Below are 24937 nucleotides of genomic sequence, written 5' to 3' on the forward strand. Positions count from 1 at the left end.
GCACATTTACATACAATAATATGTCTCGTGCTAAATGCTTGGTTTTCAATGCGTTACGACCTCATAGAGCCCCCTCAAAATTGGTCCTGTGACCACAAATTACAAACAAATGAGCTCTGATGAGGAGACCAAACCTTGCAAGAGTGAGGGTGGGATCCACAAATATGCACCATCAAAGTTTGGTCACCATCGAAGCATATTTAGTTGCAATGTGCGAGCTAGACTCCCGATTTTCAATGTGTTGTGATCTTAGAGAACCCCCTCAAAATTGGACCTTTGAGTTGTACATTACAACCAAATGAGCTCCAATGGTGACCAAATGTTGTTGCAAGAGTGAGAATGGGGTCCCCATATACACACTTGTAAAGTTTGGTCACTATTAAAGCACATTTGATTACAATGTTTTGGCTAGATGCCTGGTTTTCAATGTGTTGTGGCCTTAGAAAGCCCCTCAAATTTGGGCCTTTGGCCTACACATTGCAATCAAATGAACCCAAATGGTGAGACCAAACTTTAAAAGAGTGATAGTGGGATGTACCTATACACACTTGCAAAGTTTGGTCACCATTCAAGCACATTTAGTTACAATGCACGAGACAAATGCCTGGTTTTTAATGTGTCATGGCATTAGAGAGACCCCTCAAAATTGAGCCTGGTTTTCAATGTGTTATGGTCTTAGAGAGCCCGCTTAAATTTGAGCATTTGGCTTGCACATTACAACCATAAATGAGCTCTGATCATGACCAAACTTTGTAAAAGTGATGGTGGAATTCATATATATATATATATTTGTAAAGGCTGGTCGCCACATCCGAGCACATTTGGTTGCACTATGTAGGCCAAACAACTGGTTTTTAATGTGTCATAGCCCTAGAGAGCCTTCTCAAAATTGGTCCTTTAGCCTGCACATTGCAACTAAATGAGCTTATTGTTGTGACTAAAAATTACAAGAGTGAGATTGTGATCCACATATATGCACTTGCAAAATTTGGTAATCATTGGAGCACATTTGGCTATAATGTGCAGGCCAGATGCCTGGTTTTCAATGTGTCGTGGTGTTACAGGCCACCCCATCCCTCTCCTACTAGTGTAATGGACATTGTTCACCTTAACTTGGGAAACTTGCCGATGTCCAAGCTTGTATCTCAGTAGAATCCAATCTTTGTTTTAGTGGTAGCTAGCACCACTCTCTTGCCTCCCCCTCAAGCTGTCACCAAGAGATTGCCATTCTCCATACAAGAAAATTCACTCCTCTCTACTCTCATAATCAAGAATATAAGCATGAAAGGAACATGCACCAAGAATGTAGCTCTCTCCTCTCAACTCTCCCTTTCACACACCATAGACAAGCAAGAAAGCAAGGAGATAAGACTAAACTCAATTAGCAAAAAGAGGGATTGTGTCTTGCATTATGTGTGAGACCCCACTGCCCCCTCCACGCACCGGATTCTCAGTTGATAACAGCGAAAGTAGCTTCCTCTTGCACGGGGCAGGGTTTCCCACTTGGGGCCTCGCCCAAACACGAGACTAATTTGGTGGTCATTCCAAAACCGAAACCGAGAAAAATTCCCTTGCCCGAAAAACGGGGACGATTCCACGTTTTTTATTTTCTTAACAAATTTTCTAACGAGGTCAAGAGGCTAAACTATCCTTCACGTGATTAAACCAGATAGAAGGAAAACTATTACAGACTTAACTTGAAGAAACCAACGCTTTTTTCCTAACCGTAATCAGGCACAGTCGTTGATCTAATCATTTGAGAAGTCTTCAGGTTTTTATTTAACTACTCGAGTTCTTAGCATATTCCTATTATTCAATTTCATTATTAAAACTCAACTGATTCCAACCTAACCCCATCTGGCCCATGGGTTAGCCACCACCCAACCACTAGAATTGGTAGAACCGGACAATTACTCACCCACCCATAATTGAATGCCTTTCTTAACTTTTGCTTTCGAATACAGATACCCACACACTCCTCTTTAAAACTTTAACTTATAAAACAATCCATTGACAAACAATTATGCTTTACAGATGTCATAACTCAAAAATTCCATCCAGTCCCTTGTTTCTCAAAAAATAGAATGGACTCTCCGTTGAGACCAGCTGGTCAGCAACAACGAGATCCAGTAAGATTACAATAATCATTCGTTCATCATACAATCTTCCACGACATATGCATGGGTGTCCTAGGCACCGCGAGCCCGTGCATTGCCTGGTCAGAACCCTCCAGGACCCTCCTTTTTAGTAGGTGTCCTGGCACTTCACTCAGGGACCGCTTCGTCGGCCCTCGTCCATCGTACCGGAAGCGCACCATTTTAACCGTACCGAGGCTAGTCAAGACCTGGGCAGGCTTTGCCGCGTGAGCTGTCCTTTGAACACTCCCCGCCAGCTGTTGCAACCGAACTTCCCTTAGAAAAACACATACCAAATGCTCTCTCCAGCATTTTGGCATAAGACAATCCTTTAAGAAAACAGGGTTTCTATGCAAGTTTTCAGTTTGATTTTCTTTTGAATACAATGAGTATATCTTAAATCAGTATCCCCAAAACTTCTTGATCGTAATTCTGAATTCCATAACATAATTTCTCGAATTCTGTAACCTTGATCCATAGATCAAGGTTACAGATCAATTCAAAGGGTCTCAAACTTAGTTTTAGGTTTGGCAGGAGATTTGAGAGTATTTTCCTGAACTGGTCACATCTTCTTTCCTCAAAACTGACGAAAGAGTTTTGGTCTTGGTCATAGTCTCATTCAAGGTTCGAGTCTGATAAGATTTTTCCTGAACTATCTTTCTCGAAAAGAGGGTGATAGTTCAGTTACTATTTTTCTGAACTTCTTTCTTTGAGTATTCACTTAACTGATTTCTAAATTAATTACGAATTTGGATGAGGAATAAACTAATCATTTATCTGAATATTTCAACTTCGATAGATTTTTTGAGATTTCTCTTTACAATCCGAGTGAATATAAAACCATAGAAAGTTTTCTCTCAGAGTATTTACTTATTCAATTATCAAATACTCAATAAGAATAACACTTAAAATAAAAAGAATTTCTTTATGCATAAAATCAATTTCAATGGGAATAACACTTTTAAAATAAAAAGAATTTCTTTATGCACCTATTTATGCATAAAATCAACTTCAATGGGAATAACACTTTTAAAATAAAAAGAATTTCTTTATGCATCTATTTATGCATAAAAATCAATTTTTACAAGAATAACGCTTTTATAATAAAATTTCCTTTATGCATCTTTCTATGCATAAAAATCAATTTTAATAGGAATAACACTTTTCTAATAAAAATTTCCATTATGCATCTTTATATGCATAAAAATTAAATTCAATGAAAATAACACTTTTATAATTTAAAAAAATTTCATTATGCATCTTTCTATGCATAGAAATTAAATTCAATGAAAATAACATTTTTATAATAAAAAAATTTTCCATTATGCATCTTTCTATGCATAGAAATTAAATTCAATGAAAATAACATTTTTATAATAAAAAAAATTTCCATTATGCATCTTTCTATGCATAGAAATTAAATTCAATGAAAATAACACTTTTATAATTTAAAAAAATCCATTATGCATCTTTCTACGCATAGAATTTAAATTCAATGAAAATAACACTTTTATATTAAAAAATTTCCATTATGCATCTTTCTATGCATAGAATTTAAATTCAATGAAAATAACACTTTTATAATTTAAAAAAATTTCAATTATGCATCTTTCTATGCATAGAAATTAAATTCAATGAAAATAACACTTTTATAATAAAAAAATTTCCATTATGCATCTTTCTATGCATAGAAATTAAATTCAATGAAAATAACACTTTAATAATTAAAAAATTCCATTATGCATCTTTCTATGCATAAAAAATAAATTAAATAAAAATAACACTTTTAAAATTAAAAAAAATTCATTATGCATCTTTCTATGCATAGAAATTAAATTCAATGAAAATAACACTTTTATAATAAAAAATTTTCCATTATGCATCTTTCTATGCATAGAAATTAAATTCAATGAAAATAACACTTTTATAATAAAAACAATTTCCATTATGCATCTTTCTATGCATAGAAATTAAATTCAATGAAAATAACACTTTTATAATTTAAAAAAATTCATTATGCATCTTTTTATGCATAGAAATTAAATTCAATAGAAATAACACTTTTAAAATAAAAATATTTTCATTATATATCTTTCTATGCATAGAAATTAAATTTAATAATTAATATCAATGATATCCATGCATATTCATAGGTGAATATGTACATGGAGTAAATTAGAATATTTCTTTTAGAATGCACAAACGGTGGGAATTACTCTTTTAGAATAACATAAAAATAAACTTTCTTTTCCATAAAATTCAAGAAAATTTTGCCATAACCTCCTTTGTATGGCTGACAATTTCTCATTTTTAACATTCTATTTTCAATTTAAATTAATCCTAATTAGATATAAAAGACTCTAATCTACACAATTTTCAATTTCCAAGAGAGTAAACAATAAGAAAAGTTTAATCGATCTATTTGTTAATCATTCCAGGATAAAGAAGGGCTAAATTGTAAAGAAGAGAAGGGGGTGGCTGTTGCATGACGAGTGAAGATCAATGCAAGGATGCAACAAAAAGATACTTAGGGCTCTTGTAAAGAGTTCCAAGTTGTAGATGAGTGTGGGAGTGGGTTTGACAATAATCCCACATGGGAACTTTTGGGAGTTTTAGAGTTTTTGTATAAAAAGTGGCTCATTTGAGAGCTTAGGGACACATTGGGCAAACTCATGTTTGAGCTCTCTTGAGACTAGCTCTCCCTCTTTTCCCATAGAGGTGCAAGCTCTTCTCTCCCCATCTACATTGTTGTAAGTTCTATTCTTTTGTTAACTCAATGCAATGAGTTGATATTTGTCTCTCTTCTCATGTCAATTCTCTAGTGTCCATGTTTCTTATTGATAGCTTCAAGATTTGTGTGCATGCTAGGGAAATGAGTATTTGAGAATGAAGAATGCTTTGATCTTGTGTATGCAATAGCTAAGCTTTCTTCTTGTTTGGATGTATGGATGAGTGGAATGTGGAGTTGAGTGAGCAATAGCAAGATTGAGCTTGTGTGTATGTTAAGTCTATGTCAATAGTAGTAGTATTCCTAGCATTCTCTCCATCAAATGGATAAGCTTTTGTGCACCGGTACGGGTTGAATCCCTAGCTCCGAAAGGGATGCAAATCCCATTGGATTGAGCTACATGTGGATCATACTACTCTTGCTACAAGTGAGAGAGTTTTTCGTCTCTCCATTGGCGCCGCTGCTCTGCCGGGGAACGAAGACTCAAATCCGGTTGAGAGTGTGTGGAAACCACCACTATTTCCTCTTTTGGTTGCAAAACCATTGAGTTATTAGGATAAGTGTGGGTGTGCGATCCCGGTGTGAGTGGATAAGGTTAGGATAAGAAAAAAAAAACCATTGAACGGTTGAGGTTTCTCCCGCATTGTTTTTTATGTTTTATTGCTTTTCAAGTACCGTCAGTATGCTTACATTCATTGTTTTTTTTGCCATTTCATGCTTTCATGCTCTTCGTTAACATGTAATTAGTAAAATAAAAATAAAAATAAAAGAGGTGTGTTGCTAAGCTCTTCCATAGCTTATGCAAGCTCCATAGGCTCCCAAGTGAGAAGCCTCCTTTAAGGAAGAGAGGAGAGACGGAAAGAGAAGGGAGAAAGGAAGAGAGGAGAGGTTAAAATTTTGTTTTTTTATTTGTTATATATATATATATATAAAAGAAAACACACAAAAGAAGCTCCTGTGGGTGCGTGGCCAAAAACTGGCAAAGCGTGTAGGCGGGCTGCAGCCTGTAGAAGGCCAGCGTGGAGGCTGCGTGTAGGCAGGAGGTGGCGTGGAGGCTGTGTGAAGGAGAGCTTGGTGCTACTGTGGCCAACGCAGGCGGCTGACAGAAGCAAACGTGGCAACCTCTAATGTTGGCGAAGGCACCGCGGTGGTGGCTGACAGAAGCAAACGAAGGTAGGAGGTGGCGTGGAGGCTGCGTGAAGGAGGGCTGCAGCCAGTAGAAGGCGTTGGCAGTAGGTGAACGGCGGGGAGACCTGCGTGTGGTGGCGTAGGGCGGTGAGGAGGTCTGCGTGTGGGTGGTGTGGAGGAGCAGTCGAGGCGGCCGAGTGGAAAAAGTAGTAGCAAGATGACTGGCGGCTGGCGACTCAGAGGAAGGCGGGTGCAATCAAAAGGTAGTCGAAGCAGCTGACGTGGTGTGTGGAAGGAGGCGGCGTGTGGTAGCGTCGAAGCAGCAGCAGTCGGAGGCGTGTAGGCGGGCTGTAGCTGCAGTTGTGAAGGCGGCTGCTTGCTGCAGAAGGAAGCAGTGGCTGCGGCTAAGGTGGCTGCAAAGGAAGCGGAAGCTGTTGGTCAGCTGGCAAGGAGGAGAGGCTGTGTGGAGTTGTGAAGGCGGGCTGCGGGAGGTGTGTAGGCGGCCGGCAGCAAAAGGGTAGCTTGGAGGGCGCCTGAGAGAGCGAAAAAAAAAAGGCAGCCGACGAAGTGGGCGCATTGAAGAAGGCAAGCAAAACAGGCTATAGCAAACGTGGGTGCGCCGGCGAGGAATCCGGAACGGCGCGAGGTGATAAGGTTAGTGATATTTTTATTTTTTATTTATTTTTTGTTAATTTCTTTGTTAATTAAAAATAATAATAATAATAATAATAAAACCATAAAATAATAAATTTTGAAAAAAAAAAAGAAAAAAAAGAGAAAATTAAAAATTAAAAAAAAAAGAGAGAGAAAAGAAAGAAAAAGAAAAAATAATTTTTGTGTTTGTATTTTGAGTCCATTTTTCATTTTTTAAATTTCTCTAAAATTTTGCATAATTAAAGTAACTTGCATTTTTTTTAGAGTTTCTGTAATTTTGTGCATAATTAGTATTTTTTTAGCGTAATTCATATTTTTGTGTAATTAGAAAAAAAAAGTAAAAAATAATAATAAAATCATTTTTTTTAATCAAAAAAAAAGGGATAGGTATTTATACACATATTCATTTTAGTTGCATTTAGTGGTTAGGTAGGGTAAAATATATATATATATATATACATAAATATATATATATATATATATATTTTAAAAAAACAAAACAAAACAAAACATAAAAAAACATAAAAAACCAAAAAAAATTGACCTTATGCACTTAGGGTCAGGACGTCTTATAGATTCTGCCATAGGGCCTAGGGCACCTTCTAGAGTACCTACGTAGAAAAGTGGGACCCAATCAGTAGGAAATTTGGCAGATATTGCTGAAACCCTTTCCGAATCCCAATCTGATACCCTTTCCAGAACAACTAGCTCATTGTCCATGGGCAATCTAGGGCCATCAACAAATAGTCATCCCTTAGTCCCAAATAGGACACCCACAAGATCTTTTAATCCATTTGAAGCCGACACCATGGGGTTAACACTCAATGTGAGACTCCAATATGTCTACACGAATGCTCAAGGAGCAGAGATCTTTAGGGATCCACAACAATGGTATCTTGTTAAGATCGCAGACATTTTCTCAGAACTTGATAGAGCACCTCTAGTCAATGACTAGGGTAACATGTACATGGGTGGAGATGGTGTTCGCTACGAAGTCACCTACCATCCAGAGAATGTAGACAAATTAGGGGAGCTCTCTAAAACTGAGTTCTTAGACTTATCGAAGCTTTCCAAAGCAAGGGAGTCTAGAGATGACTGGCTCATTGAGCCGGACATGCTAGGACCATCCAATGCCCTGTCCTCAAAGCCATCCAATAGATGATTTACTTCTTGTAGATCTAAATTTGGAAAGGGATAGGAAAGGCAAGAGCAAAATGGATCAGGGGACTGAGAACCAATGGGAGTTTGTACGACAAATTCCAGTGACAAAGGTCTTATAGGATGACCCACTTCAAGAGGTCTATAAGGACTCTTTAGAGAGATATTATGCCACAACCAAATTGCCAGAGCTAGATCTTCCTCTAGCACTTGTGGTGGTAGTTGAGAAGCTTGCAGGACACATGAACCGAATAGTTGATAAATGGGCCAATGAATAGCGAACCTTAGATTGGAAGGAGATTCGGGAGCTCACGTGGAAAGGACAACCATTATTCATGGAAGTGTTCTCAACAAATACAGCTAAACCAGGAGGGACAACCTTTCTTGGAGAAACTGTTGCTCCTCCCCTACGAGAGTTCACTAGAGAGGGACCCTCAAAATCAAAGTGGACCACTGCTAGTAGCCCAACTCTAGCACCAAGATATTGTCCTACACCAAAAGTGCGACCACAGGTCACACCACAACAACATCTTTCTCACTATGACAATCGGAGGATTCTAGGATTAGTCATCCTATGTTAAATAAATAATTCTCATCATATCCATGGAAAATTAATTTTTAATGTTTTTGCATAAATAGTTAATTAGAGAAAAAGAGAAATTTTTAGTAATTTTATTTTTATGATAAAAGAGAAATTCTCATGATAATGGAGATCCATGTATTCCAATGGAGAAAGAGAAATTTTAGAATATTAAAATAATGAATATTTTATTTAAAATTAAAGAAGAATTTTAGATAAACTATTTTATGCATGAATAAATTTAAATGATGAAATAAGGAATTCCCTTCAGATTTGGAATTCAATCATTTAAATGAAAAAAGTGGAATTCTTGTCATCTTAGGATTAATGGATATTTTTATTTAATTTTTAAGATAAATTTTAGTTAAAAATATTTTATGCATGAATAAATTTAAATGATGAAAGAGGAATTCCCATCATATTTGGAATTCAATCATTTAAATGGTAAAAGAGGAACTCTTGGTATATTCGAAATAATGAATATTTTTATTTAATTTAAAGAGGAATTTTAGATAGATTTAATTTATGATAAAAGAGGAATTCCCATGACATTTGGATTGCACTCATTAAATGAGAAAAAGAGGGATTTCAAATTTATTCAAAAAAAAATAGATATTGGTATTTAGTTTAAAGAAAATTTTTATGATATTTAAGTAAAGAAAGATTTGAATTAATTTTTGGTATCAAAAGATGAATTTTCACCATAATTCTACCTAGGGAATTAAGGTTGAGAAATTAAATGGTAGAAAGAAAATCTTTAGATTTTATGTGGTTAAATCACTAAATTGGTATTTACCCAAAAATAGATGTTTATTTGAAGAAAATCCTTGTTAGAACTAAACTGAATGATTAGACTACGAGAGGGAGGGACAGTAAACTTACTTGTCCATCTCTCGATCTGAATCAAGTAAAAACTTCGTGACAAATTCCAGTTCCTAAATACAAATGATGGGTAGATTACCCTAATGAGAGATCAAGGATTCTCATTATGAAATTGGGAATTAAGGAAAAAGGGGTTTTGTAGAACCAATCTCAAATTGGGAATTTTACTTGCATAGAATCTCTATTTTTCATTTAAAGGACTGTTTTACGCCAGAATGCTGGAAGAAGCATTTGGCATGTGTTTTACTAAGAGGAGGTTCGTTGCAATAGCTGGCGGGGAGTCGTCGAGGGACATAGCTCGCAGCAAAGCCTGTCGAGGTGTTGACCAGCCTCGGTACGGTTAAAATGGTACGCTTCCGATACGATGGGTGAGGACCAACGAAGCGGTCCCTGAGTGAAGTGCTAGGACACCTAAGGAGGATCCTAGAGGGTTTTGACCAGGTGATGCACGGGCTCGCGGTTGCTAGGACACCCATGCATGCATCGAGGAAGATTCGGATGGACTAAAAAGAAAGATTTTGGGGAATTAAATTTTGATATTGGATCTTGTTGGTTGGCCAGCTGGTCTTCAACGGAGAGTCCAGATGACTTTTTTTGTAACACAATGGACTCAGAATTTTGGAGGGTGATGATCAATAATATTATGATTTCTATTGAAGGATTGTTGTAAGATCCCCGTCCCCACTGCGTAACGGATTCGGGGTGCTAGCAGCGGAAGTAGCACAACTTGCGCAGGGCAGGGTCCCACACTCAGGGCCTCGCTCTCGCGGATATCCGGACAGGTGACTAATTCCTCAGTTCTTCCAAAACTAAACTCAAAAAAACTTCTCTTGCCCAGAAAGCACAGGTGATTCCTCCAGGATAAAATTTTACTCTAATGTAGTCAAGATCATTACTAACCAGACTGATCTGACCGCTCCTATAAAGATACTTGGCCAGATCAAGGAAGAAACTTGCACTTGGATCATAGAGATCAACGCTTTTTTCCCCACCAAGAGGCACAGCCGTTGATTCCTATCCATAGAACAGTTATTATCCGGGATTTACTTCGTCTATCGTAATAACAGAAAGGAGTCTCATTTTACGGATCCATCAGTCCAGCCTAACCCCATCCAGCCCCATGGGTTAGCCAACGCCCAGCCAACCGCCCAACCACTGTAGTGATGGGATCCAATTAAGAATTTGGTTAGGTTTTGTCCCAAGTACCAGGGAAAAGATTTCCCAGGCCCCCTAGCCGGATATTCATGCAAATTTAACACCAGTCATGCCACTTACACACCCAATATGAAATTGCCTTTTTCACAGATTCAACCATCTTTAAAACAATCATTTAATGAAACCATAGTATCACTGATCACAATCCTCCAAAATATTCGGTTAAATCTTAATTTCCAATCATTCCTTCATCGGAGTATCTATGGCATCATTGGCAACCAAAACGCTCACCACCTGTCCACTCAGGGGCCTTTTCAATAGTTCCTAGCTCATAGTACCCAGCAATATAATCACTTATAAAAATCAAGATGGAATCTCTGTTGAGGATCAGCAAGATCAACCAACAGATCCATAAATGAGAGCTATGGACTCATCAGTTGAGGACCAGCAAGGTCAATCAACCAGATCCATACTCGGTTTCAGAAAACAACTTACTCCTTGTTCCAATATCTTCCACGACGCACATGTGGGTATCTTCGGTGACCGAGCACCGTATGGTCAGCACCCTCTAGGAAATCATTCCTTCATCGGAGTATCTATGGCATCATTGGCAACCAGAACTCTCACCACCTGTCCACTCAGGGGCCTTTTCAATAGTTCCTAGCTCATAGTACCCAGCAATATAATCACTTATAAAAATCAAGATGGAATCTCTGTTGAGGATCAGCAAGATCAACCAACACATCCATATATGAGAGCTATGGACTCATCAGTTGAGGACCAGCAAGGTCAATCAACCAGATCCATACTCGGTTTCAGAAAACAACTCTTACTCCTTGTTCCAATATCTTCCACGACGCACATGTGGGTATCTTCGGCGACCGAGCACCGTATGGTCAGCACCCTCTAGGATCCTTTGTAGCGCTTCACTCATAGGCTGCTTCCTTGGTCCCTCATCCACCGTACCAGAAGCTCACCATTTAAATCGAACCGAGGCTGGTCAAAACCTCGGCCGACCTTGCTACACGAGACGTCCTCCATTGACTCTCCGTTCAGCAGTTGCAACTTTATCAGTTAGGTCTCCACGACCTTAATCACAAGATAGTCAAAATGCTTCCCTAGCATTCTTGACATAAAACAGTCATTTACAAACAGGTCACAAATACAGTTTCTATATTAAACTCTCGTCTTTCCACATTATCCCTCATCAGTCCACACTCATCAATCCACATTACTTATTCCACATTCCATTCATATATGTACTCATTCTCATCCAATCACATCATTTTCCATCTCATCACCTCAGATTCATTCACATCACATATCATATATTCACATCCCAATTCACATGTCATCACATCTCATCCATTCACTCATATCGACGACACATTATTTCACATACACATTCACATTCATTATTCTACATACACATCCACATTCGTACATCCACATCATACATCTAATTCCACATCCGCATTCATACATACACATCCATATCCACATCCATACATCCACATCCACATTCCTACATCCATATCCACATCCATACATCCATTTCCACATCCACATCCACATACATACATCCACATCCACATCTACATCCATACATCCACATCCACATCTACATCCATACATCCATTTTCACATCCTCATTCATACATCCACATCCACATTAATACATCCATATCCACATCCACATCCATACATCCATTTTCACATCCACATCCACATACATACATCCATATCCACATCCATACATCCATTTTCACATCCACATCCACATACATACATCCACATCCACATCTACATCCATACATCCACATCCATACATCCATACATCCATTTTCACATCCTCATTCATACATCCACATCTACATCCACATTGATACATCCATATCCACATCCATATCCATACATCCATTTTCAATCACATCCACATACATACATCCACATCCACATCTACATCCATACATCCATTTTCACATCCTCATTCATACATCCACATCCACATACATACATCCATACATCCACATCCACATCCACATCCACATTCACATCCACATCCATACATCCATACATCCACATCCATACATCCACATCCACATCCACATCCACATTCACATCCATACATCCACATCTACATCCAAACATCCATTTTCACATCCACATTCATACATCCACATCCACATTCACATCAACATCCATACATCCACATCTACATCCATACATCCATTTTCACATCCACATTCATACATCCACATCCACATCTACATCCATACATCCACATCCGCATCCACATCCATACATCCACATCTACATCCATACATCCATTTTCACATCCACATTCATACATTCATACATCCATATCCATAACATACATCCATACATCCACATCCATATCTACATCCATACATCCATTTTCACATCCACATCCACATTCATACATCCATTTCCACATCCACACCCATATCCACATCCTTATCCATACATCCATATCCACGTTCATATTCATACATCCACATCCACATCCTCATTCGCACATCCAGATCCACATTTACATTTATACATCTATTACATTCATACATCTATATCCACATCCATATCCATACATCGATTTCCACATCCACATCCACATACATACATCCACATCTACATCTACATCCATACATTCATTTTCACATCCTCATTCATACATCCACATCCATACATCCACATCCACATTGATACATCCATATCCACATCTCCACATCCATACATCCATTTTCACATCCTCATTTATGCATCCACATCCACATACATACATCCATACATCTACATCCACATCCACATTCATATCCATACATCCATACATCCATTTTCACATCCACATCCACATACATACATCCACATCCATACATCCACATCCACATCTACATCCATACACCTCTTATCACATCCTATCACATCTCATACACATCTTATCACATCCACATACATACATCCACATCCACATCTACATCCATACACCTCTTATCACATCCTATCACATCTCATACACATCTTATCACATCCTATCACATCTCATACGCATCTTATCACATCCTATCACATTGTTTGGGACATCATAGCATAGCGGAGGCTACACTCCAACCCACACACTGTCAAACCGTGAATGCAACCCGGTTAGCGCATAGAGGCTATCCCGAATGGAAGAAGATTAGTTAACCACACACTAATGACTTCTAGTCCTACTCAATCCTTCTTCAACAATCAAGCAATCAATCTAACATAATCAACGCATCAAGATTAGGCTACACTTAAGCACAAAAATGCAACTTATGCAAAGAATCTAACATGCAAAGAGCTATCACACAAGCCTCAACTACACATCATTTCATGCACAAGCTTCATCACATGCATTCTACAATTCACAAATCAGATTTTAGCATCAAAACATCATTACAAAATCTAGATTAGCAAGTGTGTAGACCGCAACCTCAAATCATTGAATACGTAGAGAATAGAGAGTACAAGATTGAAGCAAGAAATGGAGATGCAGAGCCTTGGGAGAGCACATGAGAAGGAGCTATGGAGCAAGCTCTCTCTATGAGCCTCTCAACCAAATGACCAAAGAGTGCCCTCTAGCTCTCAAATGGGCCACTTTTTATACAAAAACTCTAAAACTCCCAAAAGTTCCCATGTGGGACATCATAGCATAGCGGAGGCTACACTCCAACCCACACACTTTGTCAAACCGTGAATGCAACCCGGTTAGCGCATAGAGGCTATCCCGAATGGGAGAAGATTAGTTAACCACACACTAATGACTTCTAGTTCTACTCAATCCTTCTTCAACAATCAAGCAATCAATCTAACATAATCAACGCATCAAGATTAGGCTACACTTAAGCACAAAAATGCAACTTATGCAAAGAATCTAACATGCAAAGAGCTATCACACAAGCCTCAACTACACATCATTTCATGCACAAGCTTCATCACATGCATTCTACAATTCACAAATAAGATTTTAGTATCAAAACATCATTACAAAATCTAGATTAGCAAGTGTGTAGACCGCAACCTCAAATCATTGAATACGTAGAGAATAGAGAGTACAAGATTGAAGCAAGAAATGGAGATGGAGAGCCTTGGGAGAGCACATGAGAAGGAGCTATGGAGCAAGCTCTCTCTATGAGCCTCTCAACCAAATGACCAAAGAGTGCCCTCTAGCTCTCAAATGGGCCACTTTTTATACAAAAACTCTAAAACTCCCAAAAGTTCCCATGTGGGATTATTGTCAAGCCCACTCCCACATTCATCTACAACTTGGAACTCTTTACAAGAGCCCTAAGTGTCTTTTTTGTTGCATCCTTGCATTGATCTTCATTCGTCATGCAACACACATCTCATACACCTCTTATCACATCCTATCACATCTCATACACATCTTATCACATCCTACTAGGCATAAAGACAACTTTAGTAGGAATAACACTTTTATAATAATCCTTTTATGTAATTTACTATGCATAAATTCCATTTTAATGAGAATAATACTTTCAAAATAAAAATAAATCTTTTATACATCTTTCTATGCATAAATTTCCATCTTAATGAAATTAACACTTTTAGAGAAAAAAAATCTTTTATGCATCTATCTATGCATAAAATCAAAATTGATAAGAATAACTCTTTTGAATTAAAAATAAAATTCTTTATGCATCTTTCTATGCATAAAATCAAAATTGATGAGAATAACACTTTTGGGTTAAAATAAATTCTTTATGCATCTTTCCATGCATAAATCCAATTTAGTAGGAATTACACTTTTAGAATAAAAGAATTTCTCTTATGCATCTAATTTATGCATAAAATCCATTTATGATGAAATCTCACTTTTAATATAAAAAAATCTTTTATGCATATGTTTATGCATACAAATCATTTATGATGAAAATCATTCTTTTAATATAAAAGAATTTCTTTTATGCATAAAATCATTTATGATGAAAATCTCACTTTTATAATAAAATATTTCTAGTATACATTTTTCTATGCCTAGGATGAAAATAACCCTTTAAGAATACTCATACAATGGGGATTACTCTTTTTAACATAAAATTTAATTACTAGAAATCCTCTTTTTCTTAATTCATCAATTATTTATAACATTAAAAATAATTTCTCCATGATTACAATAAAGTTCTTTTAATTAATCTAGGATGATAATTCCTAGAATATGGTAGGAAGACCTCTTTTCATGCTTTGAATGATATCCTAGGATTCCTTGGGCTAAGCCCATGAATCCTCTCCAGACAGTGTTGGAGAAGAAGTTCCCTTCTCCCCCACCACTTTCTCATTAAAAGAATTTTCCATGGATTCCTCAGCACTTGATGACTCAAAAGAATTCAACCTGTGCAATGCAAACACACTCCTTTGTGTGCTGACCATGCGAGCTGACCCTAAGCTTCTCTGGTAGGAGAATCTTGGTTGGTAGATGTACTATCATCGAGGGCAATATCGTCACCAACAACAAGCCTACTTGACCTTAACTGCATGAAATGGTTTTAGTTGGCCAAAATTTTAGAATTGCACACACTTGGATTTATTAATTCTACAACTGTCAGGTTTCTGCAGAATCACAACAGATGTCTGTAGAATACGACGTGAATAGAAATCATGGGCCTCAAAACTGACAATAGTCATGGTAATTTTACAGGATATTCTCAACTGTTCACAAGTACCTTTGTTGTTAGGAAGCCCCTAGGAACATTCCTGAAGTATTTTCCTATTAACTTTGATGATATCAATTAACGTGATTTTGTAGGGTTGAGAATCACGACCGTGATCCTTTACAAAATCACAGCAATTGTCTTTACCCAAACAAGTCCAAAGATGTTTAAATGAGTTCTCTGATACCCCCATTGTTTTTGGTGCTTATATTATCAAATAGTCAAGTTCTGTCCACCATGATTTTGGGTGACATGTGGTAACCACGTCATGATCGTTGTAAGTCATGGGCATGATTATTTAGAGTGATTCTTGATGTGGCCATGATTTTAGCCACGTGATTGATAACATATCAATCACATACATGATCAATATTCACAGACATGATCAATATTCACGGACCGTGATTTTTCAACCGTGATTTATGACGTGGCAATCACGGGTTGTGATTCATTTTACATGATCACGATTAGATAAGATGGAATCTTTCAAAAATAGGGTGAATTTAATGTGTAATGTTGAAAATTACAGAGCGAATAAGTTTGTCTAAAAATCATGCCATGTGAATGAAAATCATAACCTTAATTTTGCACTGATTCTATAATTTTTGACCAAAAATCAATGATTCAGGGTGCAAATTTTAATTTTTTCAATTCATATTTTCCAGTTTGATCCCTTGCAACATGAATATTCCAAGGATAATAAGCAATATAATCAATGGCTATTTTTTTTCAAGATATTGGAAAATGCAGCAATCTTTGCACAATCACGGTCATGATTATGGAGTTCTCATCTTGGAAGTGTTGATGCAAATGCTTCTTTTGTTGATTTCCTAAATTTCAAATAATACAAACAACAAATTTAAATGCTAAAACAATGCAAAACAATCATTTTTCATCTCTTCTTCCTCTTTCTTCACAACCTTATCCACATCATATTCTCTTCTCTACTACCAAATCACACAATTTCAAATAGCTATATGCAACACCAAAAATGTTAAAGGCTATCCCTCCCCTAGATACTCACCTTAACTTATCATGGGGAACTTATTTATGTCTAAGCTCGTATCTCGGTAGACTCCAACCTTTGCTAGTGGTGGCTAGCACGACTCTCTTGCCTCCTCCTCAAGTTATCACCAAGAGGTTGCCATTGAGTCAAGATTTTGGAAAATGCAGCAAAAACAAATGAGTGTTTCCTACACAATCACTGTCATTATTATGGAGTTCTCACCATGCAAATGTTCATGCAAATGCTTGTTTTGTTGATTTCCAAACTTTCAAACAATGCAAATAACAACTTTGAATGCTAAAAAAATGCAAAACAATCCCTTTTCATCTCTTTCTTTCACAACCTTAGCCACATCATATTCTCTTCTCTTCCAATTGACACAACTTCAAACAGCCATACGAAAGGAAAAGAGAATTGTAAGAAGATGTTAGGGAGTGAAAATAGAGTAGAAAATATCAGTGGTTCCCCATGTGGTGCTAAAAATGTCATAGGCCACACCATCCCTCTCCTAGTGCAATATGCAATGCTCACCTAAACTTGTCGTGTGGGGAACTTGCCGGCGTCCAAGCTTGTATCTCTCAATAGACTCCAAGCTAGCACCACTCTCTTATCTCCTCCTCAAGCTATCACCAAGAGGTTGTCGTTCTCCATACAAGGACATTCACTGCTCTCTACTCTCACACTCAAGAATACAAGCATGAAAGGAACATGCACCAAGAATGTGGCTCTCTCTCCTCTCAACTCTTTCTCTCACATACACCATAGACAAGCAAGAAAGCAAGGAGATAAGACTAGACTCAATTAGCACAAAGGGGGATTGTGTCTTGCGTTATGAAAATAATGTTATTTATACAACTGGCCCTTATTCACACTTGGGCACTCAAAACTTAATGAAAGATAAATTAAATGTTATTTATACAAGTAGCCCTTATACACACTTGGACACCCAAAACTTAATGAAAGATAAATTAAATGTTATTTATACAACTGGCACTTGGGCGCCCAAAACTTAATGAAAGATAAATTAAATGCTAACAAATTACATAGTTTTTTGGCATATCCAGCTATTCGCATACAATGTTTAGAGTGCTGTTTCATCCACATATACACACTTGCAAGATTAGGTCACTATTAGAGCACATTTTGTTACAATGTGTGAACGAGATGTCCAGTTTTCAATGTGTCGTGGCCTTAGAGATCCCCCTCAAAATTGGTTGTTTAGCTCACACCTTATAAACAAATAAGCTCTGATGGTGACAAGAGTAAGGGTGGGTCCACATATATATACTTGTAAAGTTTGGTCACCATCGTAGCACATTTGGTCGTCACTGTTGTTCAAGAGAAGATTCTACAAATTGTTTACTTCTGAAAATTGACTCTACAAATTGATTACTACAAAAAAATTGTCTTTACAAATTGATTACTCCAAAAAAATTGATCCTACAAATTGATTACTTCCGAAAATCTACAAGAGTAAGGGTGGGTCCACATATATATACTTGTAAAGTTTGGTCACCATCGTAGCACATTTGGTTGTAATGTGTAGGCGAGACACCTTAGAGAGCCCCCTCGAAATCGGACCATGGGCCTACACATTGCAACCAAATCATCTCCAATGCTTTGCAAGAGTTGGGGTTCACATATACACTTGCAAAGTTTGTTAACCATCCGAGCACATTTAATTGCCCCAATGAGTGGGCTAGACACCTAGTTTTCAATGTGTTGTGGCCTTAGAGAGCCCCCTCGAAATTGAGCCTTAGCTTGCATATTGCAACTCTGATGGTGACCAAACATTACACGAATACGGGTGGGATCCAAATATACACATTTCAAAAGTTTGATCAGCATACGAGCACATTTGGCTGCATTATGCATGCTACACATCTAGTTTTCAAATTTCAATGTGTTGTGGGCCTTAGAGAGCACTCTCAAAATTGGGCCTTTTGGCCCGTGGATTGCAACCAAAACCTTGCAAGATTGAGGATGGGGTCCCCATATATACACTTGCAAATTTTGGTCACACCATGGGAGCACATTTGGTTGCAATGTACATGCTAAATGCCTTGTTTTCAATATGTGTTGACCTTACAGAGCCCCCTCAATAAAATTGGAACTTTGGCCCAAACATTGTTACCATATAAGCTCCAATGGTGAAACTTTGCAAGAGTGAGAGTGGGATCCCCACATACACACTTGTAAAGTTTGGTCACTATCAAAGCACATTTGGTTGCAATGTGCAAGTTAGATGCCTGGATTTTAATGTATCGTGGCCTTAGTGAGCCCCCTCAAAATTGGGACTTCAGCCTGTACATTGTAAGAAAATAAGATTTTATGGTAACTAAACATTACAAGAGTGAGGGTGGGGTTCACATATACAAACTTGTAGAGTTTAATAACCATCAGAGCACATTTAGTTGTAATATGCAAGCCAAAAGCCTAGTTTTTAATGTGTCGTGGCCTTAGAGAGTCCCCTCAAAATTGGGCACACATTGTAATGATGGCACTGGTGACTAAAATTTGTAAGTACAAGGTTGAGGTCCACATATACACACTTGCAAAGTTTGGTCACCAGCATATCACATTTAGATGCAATGTGTGAGCCAGACACCTAATTTCCAATGTGTCATGGCCTTAGAGAGAGCCCCCTCAAAATTGAAACTTTGGCCCCATACATTGTAACCAAATGAGATTCGATAGTGACCACACTTTGCATGAGTGAGGGTGGGTTCTATATGCACACTTATAAAATCAAAACACATTTGGTTGCAATGTGCAGGCCTAACACCAAGTTTTCAATGTGTCATGGACTTAGAGAGCCCCCTCGAAATTGGGTCTTTGGCTTGCACATTACAACCAAATGAGTTCCGATGGTAGCTAAACTTTGCAAGAGTAAGGGTGGGATCCACATATACACACTTCTAGAGTTTAATCACTTCAATCACCATTGCAGGACATTTAGCTGTCATGTTTTCAATATGTCGTGGCCTTAGAGAGTCCCCTTGAAATTTAGCCTTTGGCCTACACATTGCAACCAAATGAGCTTCATTGGTGGACCAAACTTTACAAGAGTAAGGGTGGAATCCACATATATACACTTACAAATTTTGGTCTCACCATCAGATCACATTTGGTTGCAATGTGCAAGCTAGATGCTTAGTTTTCAATGTGTTGTGGCCTTAGAGAGCCCCCTCAAAATTAGGCCTTTGGACTACACGTTGCATCCAAATGAGCTCCAATGGTGACCAAACTTTGCAAGAGTGAGAGTGGGATCCTCATATACACACTTAACAAAGTTTGATCACCACCATCAAAGGACATTTAATTCTAATGTGGATGCTAGACACTTGGTTTTTAAAGTGTCTCGTGACCTTAGAGATCCCCCTTAAAATTGGGCCTTGACCTGCACACGGCAGCCAAATGAGTTGACAAGAGTGAGGGTGAGATCCACATGTATACACTTGCAAATTTTGGTCCACAATAGAGCATGTTCAGTTGCACTATTATGTGGACCACATGCCTGGTTTTCAATGTGTGTGGTGACCTTAGAGAGCCCCCTCAAAATTGGGACTTTGGCCCACACATTGTAAAAAAATGAGCTCCAATGGGGAAAAAAATTCAAGGGTGAGGATGGGATCCCCACATACACTCTTTTAAAGTTTGGTCACTATATCAGGTCACATTTAGTTGTAATTTATTGGCAAGATGCCTGGTTTTCAATGTGTCTTAGAGAGCCCCTTCAAAGATCAAGCGTTTGGCTTGCACATTGCAACTAAATGAGCTAAGACCAAACTTTGTAATGATAGTGGGGTGCATATATACACTTGCAAAATTGGGTCACCATCATAACTCATTTGGTGGCAATGTACAGGCCAAACACATGGTTTTCAATGTGTCGTGGCCTTAGAGAGCCCCCTCGAAATTGGGCCATTGGTGTGCACATGGAAACCAAATAAGCTTTGATGGGACCAAACATTTTTGAGAGTGAGGATGGGTTCCACATGTACACACTTGTATAGTTTGTCACTATCATTTGTAATATGTGGGCCAAATGCCTGGTTTTCCAATAATGTGTCATGGCCTTAGAGAGCCCCCTTGAAATTAGGCCTTTGGCTCAAACATTATAACCAAATGAGCTCCAATGGTGACCAAAACTTACAAGAGTAAGGGTGGGGACCACATATACACACTTGCAAAGTTTAGTCACCATTAGAGCACATTTTATTACAATGTGTAGGCGAGATGCCTGGATTTCAATGTTTCATGGCCTTAGAGAGCTCTCTTGAAATCGGGTCTTTTACTCGCACATTGTAATCAAATAAGCTCGGATGGTGACCAAACTTTGTAAGAGTGAGGGTGGGGTCCACATATACACACTTGTAAAGTTTTTTCACCATCTGAGCACATTTGGCTAGGCATGCCTAGTTTTCAATGTGTCATGACCTTAGAGAGCCCCCTTAAACTTGGGCCTTTGGCTTGCACATTACAACCAAATGAGCTTTGATGTGGTGACCAAACTTTGGAAGAGTGATGATCGGCTTTGATGGTGACCAAACTTTGCAAGAGTGATGATCGGGTTAACATATACACACTTGTAAAGTTTTATCGGGTGGACATATACACACTTGTAATGTTTGACCATCGGAGAACATTTAGTTATAATATATGGGCCAAACACCTAGTTTTCAATGTGTCATGGCCTTAGAGATCACCCTCAAAATTATACTTTTTGCCTAAACATTGAAAACAAATTATCTCCGATGAGTGACCAAAATTTGCAAGTGTGAGGGTTCGGTCAACGTATATACACCTGCAATGTTTGGTCACCATCGGAGTACATTCGGTTGCAATGTGCAAGACAAATGCCTAACTTTAAATGTGTCATGACCATAGAGAGCCCTCCCAAGATTAGGCCTTTAGTCAAACATTACAACTAAATAAGCTCTATTGGTGACTAAACATTGCAAGAGTGAGCATGCGGTCCACATATACACACTTGCAAAGTTGGGTCACCATCGAAGAATATTTGGTTACAATAATGTGTGTACTAGATAGTTTGGTTTACAATGTGTTATGACCTTAGACTCCCTTGAAATTGGACCATTGACCTATACATTACAACCAAATGAGCTCTGCTGGTCACTAGACATTGCAAGAGTGAGGGTGGGTTTCATATATACACACTTAAAGTTTGGTCACCATCAGAGCACATGTGGTTTCAATAATGTGTAGGCCAAACACCTCATTTTCAATGTGTTGTCGCTTAGAGAGCCCCCTCAAGATTGGGTCTTTAGCATGCACATTTCATCTAAATGAGATTTGATGGTTGACCAAACTTTGTAAGAGTGAGAGTGGCATCTACATATATACAATTATAAAGTTTGGTGACCCATCAGAGAAGTGCATTTGGTTCCAATGTGCATGCCAAAAACTTGGTTTTTAATGTGTCATGGCCTTAGAGAGCTCCCTCAACCGGTGACCAAAATTTACAAGAGTGAGGCTGGAGTCCACATATACATAATTTTAGTGTTTGGTCACTATCACAACACATTTAGTTGTAATCTATGGGCCAAACCCTTGGTTTCCAATGCATTAACGCCTTAGAGAGCCCCCTCAAAATTTCCCATGTGGCCTGCACATTGAAACCAAATAAGCTCCATTGTTGTTGGTGACCAAACCTTCCAAGAGGTAGGGGTCCACATATACACACTTACAAAGTTTGGGCACCGTTCAGAGCACCTTTAGTTACAATATGCATCGTGCCAGATACTTGGTTTTCAAAATGTGTCGTGGCCTCAAAGAGCCCCCTCAAAATTGGGCATGTGACCCACACATTGCAAACAAATGAGCTCTGATGGTGACTAAACCTTGCAAGAGTGAGGGTGGGATCCATAAATATACACTTATAAAGTTTGGTCACACCATCAAAGCACAATTTGTAATGTGTTGTGACCTTAGAGAGTCCCCTCAAAATTGGGCCTTTGGGGGGCCACACATTGCAACCAAATGAGCTCTAATAGTGGCCAAACTTTGCAAGAATGAGGGTGGGGTCCCCATATACACCTTGTAAAGTTTTATCACTATTGGAGCACATTTGATTTCAATGTGTTGGCTATATGCTTGGTTTTCAATGTGTCATGGCCTTAGAGAGCCTCCTCAAAATTGGGCCTTTAGCTTGCACATTGCAATCAAATGAGCTCCAATGGTGACCAAACTTTGCAAGAGTGATAGGGGGTACATATATACACACTTGCAAAGTTTTTTTACCATTGGAGCACATTTGGCTACAATGTGCAACGAAACATCTTATTTTCAATTTGTTGTTTCCTTAGAGAGCCTCCTAAAAATTGGGCTTGGTTTTCAATGTGTCATGGTCTTAGGGAGCCCCCTCAAAATTGAGTCTTTGGCCCGTACATTACAACCAAATGATCTTCGATTCGCCAAATTTTGTAAGAGTGAGGGTGGGGTCCATATATACACTTGTAAAGTTTGGTCAATCATCCAAATGACATTTGGTTACAATGTGTCAGCCAGACAGCTAGTTTTCAATGTGTCGTGGCCTTAGGGATTCCTCTTGAAATTGGGCCTTTAGCCCGCACATTGCAACCAAATGAGCTCCAATTGTTGCAAAACCAAACATTACAAGATTGACATTGTGATCCATATATACACACTTGTAGAATTTGGTCACCATTGGAGCACATTTGGTTTCGATGTGCAAGCCAGATGCCTAGGTTTCAATGTGTCATGGCCTTAGAGAGCCCCCTCAAAATTGGGCCTTTGGCTTGCACACATTACAACCAAATGAGCTCCGATGGTGACCAAAATTTGTAAGAGTGAGGATGGGATCTATATATATATACTTGTAAAGTTTGGTTCACCAACGGAGCACATTTGGTTGCAATGTGTGGTCCGGATACCTAGTTACACCTGGATTTTAATGTGTCACAACCTTGGAGAGCCTCCTCATCAAAATTGGACCTTTGGCCCGCACATTATAACCAAATGAGTTCCGATTGTGATCAAGCATTACAAGATTCAGGTTGTGATCCATATATACACACTAGCAGAATTTGGTCACCACATTGGAGCACATTTAGTTGCAATGTGCAGGCTAAACACCTGGTTTTCAATGTGGGGAGGCCATAATGGGTAGTGGAGAGATAGCACATAAATGGAGAGCTAGAGAATAGATAGTATAAATGAGTTTAATCTAAGTTATACTCATATTTATACTTATACTCAATTTTATGCTATTTTTAATAATTTATACTTACGTTTTTTATTGCGCTTACAAATAGCTATCAACTTATATTTATTTTTATACATACATGTACTTATAAAAATATGTACATGTACTTATATCTATAGACTTAAAAATTAATGAGACTTCATTAAACTTTAATAAATCATAAATTATACTTCTATTTCTAGCATAGTTACTTATATTATTATTTACACTTAAATATATACTTACATTTATACTTACTTACACTTATCATTATTTCCTTACTTATATTATTATTTGTCTTGCAATAAAGTACCTATCATTAAAAACAAACAACAACCAATATAAGTGCAATGAAGTACTTGTCAATAAAAACTATTAACAATCAACATAATTGCAGTCTTACCTAAAGGTATGTGCGCTCTTGCCGCACACGTGTTGGAGCTGGGGACTTGCCAGGCACCGTATGCGAGCCACGAATGGCTGCAAGCACACAACCAGAAACCAGCAAGCTCAAACAGGGAGCAAAGGTGTGTCACTCACTGCTCAAACCGCCGTTGTGAAGGATTCTC

Source organism: Cibotium barometz, chromosome 1 (genome assembly GCF_041138505.1).
Source record: "Cibotium barometz isolate CiBa-2024 chromosome 1, ASM4113850v1, whole genome shotgun sequence".
In the NCBI taxonomy this organism is placed as follows: Eukaryota; Viridiplantae; Streptophyta; class Polypodiopsida; order Cyatheales; family Cibotiaceae; genus Cibotium; species Cibotium barometz.